Source organism: Schistocerca nitens, chromosome 4, assembly GCF_023898315.1.
Source record: "Schistocerca nitens isolate TAMUIC-IGC-003100 chromosome 4, iqSchNite1.1, whole genome shotgun sequence".
NCBI classification, from domain to species: domain Eukaryota; kingdom Metazoa; phylum Arthropoda; class Insecta; order Orthoptera; family Acrididae; genus Schistocerca; species Schistocerca nitens.
In genome coordinates this window covers 740,910,880-740,917,525 of record NC_064617.1, presented here as the reverse complement: position 1 = coordinate 740,917,525, position 6,646 = coordinate 740,910,880, and positions in this window count along the sequence as shown.

The following is a 6,646-nucleotide window of genomic DNA, read 5'->3' as shown; positions in this document are numbered from 1 at the left end:
CTTGTCCCTCCAGTCACGTACCATCAACCACATACCCACCATCCGACCATGAAGGAGCTCTCCACTTGTGACTCAGTACCTCCTAGGACTGGAGCAACTGTATCACATTCTCTGTCAGGGTTTTGACTCCCTCTCATATACCCTGAAATGAGGAATATCCTATCCCATATCCTATCTCGCCTGTGCCCACAGTAGTATTCAGCCACCCAACAAATCCACGCAATTTCCTCATGCATCCCTACTCTGCCATTGCTCAAAACCCCTTGCCTCATGGCTCTGCAACAATAGCCCTAGATGCAAGGCCTGTCCCATACAACTTCCCATCATAACCTACTCCATTCTGGCAACAGGCATCTCCCATCCCACCAAAGGTTGCTAGTTATGAAAGAAGTCATGTGATCTATAAACTAGGCTGCAACCTCTATGCTGCTTTCTACATGGGCATGACAATTAATGAGCTGTCTATCCATATGAATAGTCACCCAGAAACTGTGGCCAAAAGACAGCTAGACCACCCATTCATTGAACATATTATCCAACACAATGTGCTTTGTTTCAATGATTGCTTCGAAGCCTGCACCACCTGGATCATGCCTGTCATCACCAGCTTCTCTGAATTGGATAGGTGGGAGCTCACCCTGGAATATATCCCTCATTTGATTAACCCCCTGACCTCAGTCTTCACTAATCCCTGTGTTTCAGCTATCCATCCCCTTCTCTGTTCCCTTTCTAGCACTAAACTGCCTTTTATTCCACAAAAAAAGCCACTATTCCTTATCTCCTTCTCTACTTCTCTCCTTTTCGATCTCCCCCCCCCCCCCCCCCCGGCCACAATCCCATAGCCTCCTCCTTACCCCACTACTCATCCCACAACATATTGCTTCTCCCATCAGGAGCTGTTGCTGTCTGCATGTACATGTGCGAACTGCACACATCACACATGATTCTCATTGCTTTTACTTTCATTTATGCAATGGATAATTTGTTCTCTAAGCAAGGAGTTATCCTGGAGTATTATCTCATAAGCCATCAGCGAATGAAAATATGTGAACTATGTTAACTTACTGACTTCTATATCCTCAAAGTGACAATTATTATTATGGCATAAGTAGCTGAACCTAAATGTTTTAGCAGATCTATTATATGTTTTTTTCAGTTAAGTTTTCATCAGTATGCACAACTAAGAGCTTACCATTTTCTTTCCTTGTTTTTTATTGTTGGAATACTAGGTCAAATGGAGTTGGGATATATTTCATGGTACAAAACAGGATGAGCTGCATTTTTCCCAAATTTAAAGCAAGTCTCTTTGTGTGAAATATTTGAGTAACTGCCACAAAACTGTTAATTACTGTTTTCTCTGTTGATGCCTTTTTTGTTCAGTTTCACAACAATGCTTGTATCATCTGCAGACAGGGTTAAATCTGCCTCCTGATTTAAACAAAAAGGCAGAACAATAACATGAAGCACAAACAGTAGTGCACCAATGATTGATCCTTGTGAGACTCTCACTGTGGTTTCTCAACATGCAGATGATGTGGTCTTCTCATTTTGTATTATTCAAATAGCCTAGAGTAACTTTCTGCATTCCGTTTCTTAAATAAGAGCTAACCCATGCGTTTACTGAACTGTGTATTACAGAAAAACTTAACTTTGCTAATGGATTATTATGACTGACATATATAATGGCTTTGATAAGTCCCAGAAGAACCCAACTGGTGATATTTTATCATTTAAAGGTTTTATTCTCTACTCAATAAATGTATAAATAGCATACTCAGTAGAACGGGTCTTTTTAAATTCAAACCTTGACTGACTAAGTATCCAATTGCTACATGGGTGGGTGACAACCCTGGAGTTCACTAGCTTCTCAAACATTTTACAAAATGCCGTTTAGAGTGACACTGGGCAGTAGTTACTGATATTTGTGGAGTCACCCTTTTTACAGAGGGGTCTAAAAAAGGTACATTTTTATCTTTCTAGGAAAATACCCAGATTAAAGGATGCATTACATAAATAACTAATGCATTACATAAAACAATACATATTATCAAGCCACAACATTTTAGTGTGTTACTTCAGATATTACCTACTCCAATATGAACTTTTATTTTTTTAGATCAATGAAGATTTTTCTTATTTCAGAAAAGGGATGGGGGTAGATAATGGTTAATAGGCTTAAGGAGTTGGCCCATGAGAGCAGAGATTCTCTCAGAGGGGCACTGTAACCCACCACAATGGGGTAACTTGGGTGATTGAGTTTATGCACCTAAGAATGCATACAGAAGCTAGGAGTGCACAGGGTCAGAGAGTGATAGACTTAGGGGAGAGGTTCTGGTATGGGCCTAAGGATTTGAGGAGGAATTGGAGATCCTGTTGGACACCGAGTGGAGTCACTGTGGCAAGGCTGAGAGCTGGCAGAGTCCCTCGCCCAGGCAATCCTTGTGGCTCAAAACAACAGTGATGGAACCATTGCCAGCAGGTAGTGTTACCAGAGCGGGGTTAGTTTTCAGATGGTAGATTGCAGTTCTTCCTGCAGATGTAACATTGCGGAATGATGATGCGTCAAGGTATGAGGTTGAGAAATTCTGGATTGTTAGCAGGGGTTGATTTGGTGGCAGTGGGGATGGATCTGTTGCATAGAGAAGTGAACTGAGGTAGGGAAGGTTCAACACTGGTTTTGGGTTGAATCTGATTGTTGGGTTGGTGACAAAAAAGTTTGTTTATTCCAGGGGCCAAAATAAGGAGAGAAGGTCTTTAACAGATCCACTATGACTGACTTTTGGAGTTGGGCAGTAGATAAGGCCTTTGGAAAGGGCTGATACTTCTGTGGGACTAAGGTATATGAAAAAGGTTCATGACTATATTTTGGATCAGTTCAGGTCCTGGATTCTGTATGATGGTGTGGGGGAGCTTCTGAGGATGTGGTAAATGTAGTATGTCTGAGAAGCAGAGTTTTGTCAGCTATGCAGAGATATGGGTGTTTGGAAATTCTTGTAGAGGTGGTGATAGTAGTAGTTCAAGGCAGGAGTAGGAGGTGAACAGGTTGGAGATTTTTGAGGTGACATTGGGCATGCTGCTTTAGTTCTGGAGAGCAAGAGTTTCAGTGTGAGACATGGCATGCAGGAATCTGGGATTGTAGAGCAGGAAATTTTGCCAATGGAGAGGAGATATTGCAAGGAGGTGTGGGTCTGATTTACATGGTGTTGTAGGAGTAGTTTGGTGAGGGCTATGGGCTAGTGGAACTTGAACAGTGATCATTGTGGAAAGAGAGGTGGCAACTGGAGATCGGCAAATTGATGGTCATGCCTTTGTGGTAGCGGTGGTGGTGGAGGGGGCATTCCATGCACTAGGCAACAACATAGGTACAGTGTGTGGAACTGGATTCTCGCTAGGGATAAGGAAACTTTTCTGTATTGGCACTCACAGAAGGAGCAAGGATCCATAGGGGAGGATAAAAATGTGTAAAAATACAGGGGAAAAGACTTGTAAAATACGTAATGAAAAATCACAAAAAGGATGGAATGGATGAAGTATTGGAAAAAATATGAAACCTGATGGAGTAGGGTCAATAGTGAAATGTGACAATATATTAAATCAAGATGAAATCGCAATGGATGAAAGACAAAAGACAATAATAATGGGATGCAGGTTGGTGGGTGGATATGTGTGAAGAGAGGGGACAGCAGACGTATGCATGTGCTGGAATAAGGAAAGAGGAAGGGGAGGGGAGTGTTGGTAAGGTAAAAGTTCAATTAGTTGATGTAGCACAGGAAGGTATGGAACATAATACATGAAAATACATGAGAGAGAGGTGGAAGTGTGATCTTGGATTAATCATATTGGTGGCAATAATGTGGGACATTGGACACTGCATCAACAGTCTGCACAGTCAAGTAGTGATGGATTGTGCGTGGATGATGCTGTTGATAGAGCTTGTGGGGTTTGGAAGGTGACAGATGAAACACACTAAAGAAGAGAGAGAAAAGAATTGATACTATGCGAGGTGATGTTTTAGAGAATAACAAAGGAAAATAGCTCTGGGGTGTGGAATTGAAGGAAAGCTGTTAGGCAAAATAAAACACTGCACCAGGATAAAATAATGATCAGATTATGAAAAAGATGGATGGCTACTCACCATTAAGGGGAGATGTTGACTCACAGACAGACACAATGACAATACTGTTATATGTTCAATCTGTCAGCAAAAAGGACTTCTTCTGAAATAGAAAACAAACACATTTTCACACAGACACAACCGATGTGCACATGACCACTGTCTCTGGCCACTGTGACCAGGCTATGGACTGCAACAGCTGCTGATGGGAGAAGAAAATAGGTGTTGGATGGGTAATGGGGGCAGGGATGTGGCTGCGGGAGGGACAGAAGGGTAGTGGTGGGGGGAAGTGTAGTGATGCTTGTGGGAGTTTGCAGAAATGTGACGGGCACAGGTTAGGGTTGCTAGGTGCAGTTGAGCGATTTGGATAGGGGGTGGGGGTGGGAGGGAGAGGAAGATGAGAGAAGGAACAGGAAAATTTTGAACTTTTTTCAACCAGCTGGAAAATAGTGTGGTCTCCATCCAGTCTTGTTACTTAATGACACTGCAGTCTGTGCAGACACCTCTGTACCAATTCAGTTTTCTGTTGCATACTTAAAACATTCAAAGTATAGACATATGGTGATAAAAAGATGTTTCATCACAGTTATCTGTTTGTCCTCGTTTTCCTATAGATTTAGTTCTGTCACAGTCATAGTGAAATTTAAGGGAATTGTAAGTTACCCATGGTCTAACAGATCACCCTGAGAATACACAATGCTTTGCAATGCCATTATATAAAGTGAATCCCTTCCCCTAAATGAAAGCAGTGAATAAAAAATTAAAAAAACGAAGTAAATAATACATGCATGGTCACTGATTTGTGAATTGTGATTTTAGTTTGTTTGTTTGTTGCAACACTTCACAATATGTAGCACTTCTTATGTCAACCCACATCTTCTTAGGAGTAAATATGCCCATTATTTGGTCATCCATAAGATGAAACCACTACTGCTACTACTTTCTTGTTATATATGCCTATTTCCTCATGTACCATTAATATAATGCTTTAGTGTGGAGCAAGGGGTGCTGTAAAAAACTGCTGCTCCAAGGATAGTCTAATTTTCGTAGTCATATTACCTAGCACTTGCTTAAGGTCTTAAGGTTTGTAAGTATATCCAGCTCCTGTTTGTGTTTTCCTACTATATACCCCCATCATTACCTACATTGATTAACCCATATATGCCCAGAACCTTTTTTGTCTTAGAGCTATATGCTCATGTATCATTTATTAATGATCACAGATAACACCTGTAACAGTAATTTGTAGTTGTCAGTTCTAAAAGAGGGCTGGACACAAAAGGACGTACACCAGTATAGAACAGGAATAATCAAATAAAATATATTTTACAGTAATGAATGTTTAACAATTGTAATCTGATAACCAAATGTTACTATTACAGTTCACAAACTATTAAGTAACCATACTAGATAGGGAAAGAACATAAAACATAATAAGATTGAGCATGAAACACTGCAGAGCATTTGTCATGCAAATATATATTTATATTTGTGGCACAATTTGACAGTTTCATTTTTACAAAGTCCACATGTACTTCTGACATGACCTGTGAGAATAATAACAGAAGCTAAATATTTTCTTACAGAAACAGGTACAGTCATTCTCATTTGATGCTGTGGTCCAGGCTGAGCTCTAGGATTGCCATATTTCTGCAGATCTGCCAAATGCTCGATGTTATCCGAAGGGCACATGTATTGTATGGGTCAGGCTATGTTCAGGTGATGGTGTCAGGTTACAGCAGGGTCGTTTTTGACCCCTTGGGAGTATATGAGGTAAAAATTTGTGTTCATTTTATTTTGAAGATTACATTTCATACTTGTATTAGGGCTGTAAGAATGATTTTTAAAAACCAGCGTAATTGGACACTTTATGAGTCAGCTGGCTCCACATGACCCAGTTCCCACAAGCATATGGCCCAAATTACCCATTCCATAAATCTGTATGGCTCAATGTAGAAGTAAATCATTACCAGAAGACAGGGTGCGATTTGTGCTTTTACCAGTGGGTGGGATGTCTTAGGGGGTTAGTAGAATTATATATGTTACTAGCTTGGACCGTGGCGTTACGCATGTTTAAACAGCTATTTATAAATAGATGTTAATGCTGAAACTCACTATTGACGCATATACACTATCAGAAAATCCATCCCTTGTTATATCTTTAAAAGTACATTATAGGTAAAGCATATTTACAAAATCATCCACATACGGGTACAGATATACGAGGGGAATTCAAAAAGCAGACGCACATTTGTGAAAAGTTGTACTTATTCTGATGATAGAAAACTGAAACATATTAATAGTATTAATACTAAGACTTAGTAAAAACTTTCAGTGTTCGGCTCCACAAATTTAAATTATATGTAAAGTTTTGCTCCAGTGCATGGGAAATAAACATCCCAGGTTGGGATGCATAAACTAAAACCAGAGGACGGGATGGTCTGATGCAGAGGGGGGAAAATCCCCCCCATTCCCCCTCTGCAAATCGCACACTGCCAGAAGAATCAGAAACAAGCATTTAAGTAAAATCTG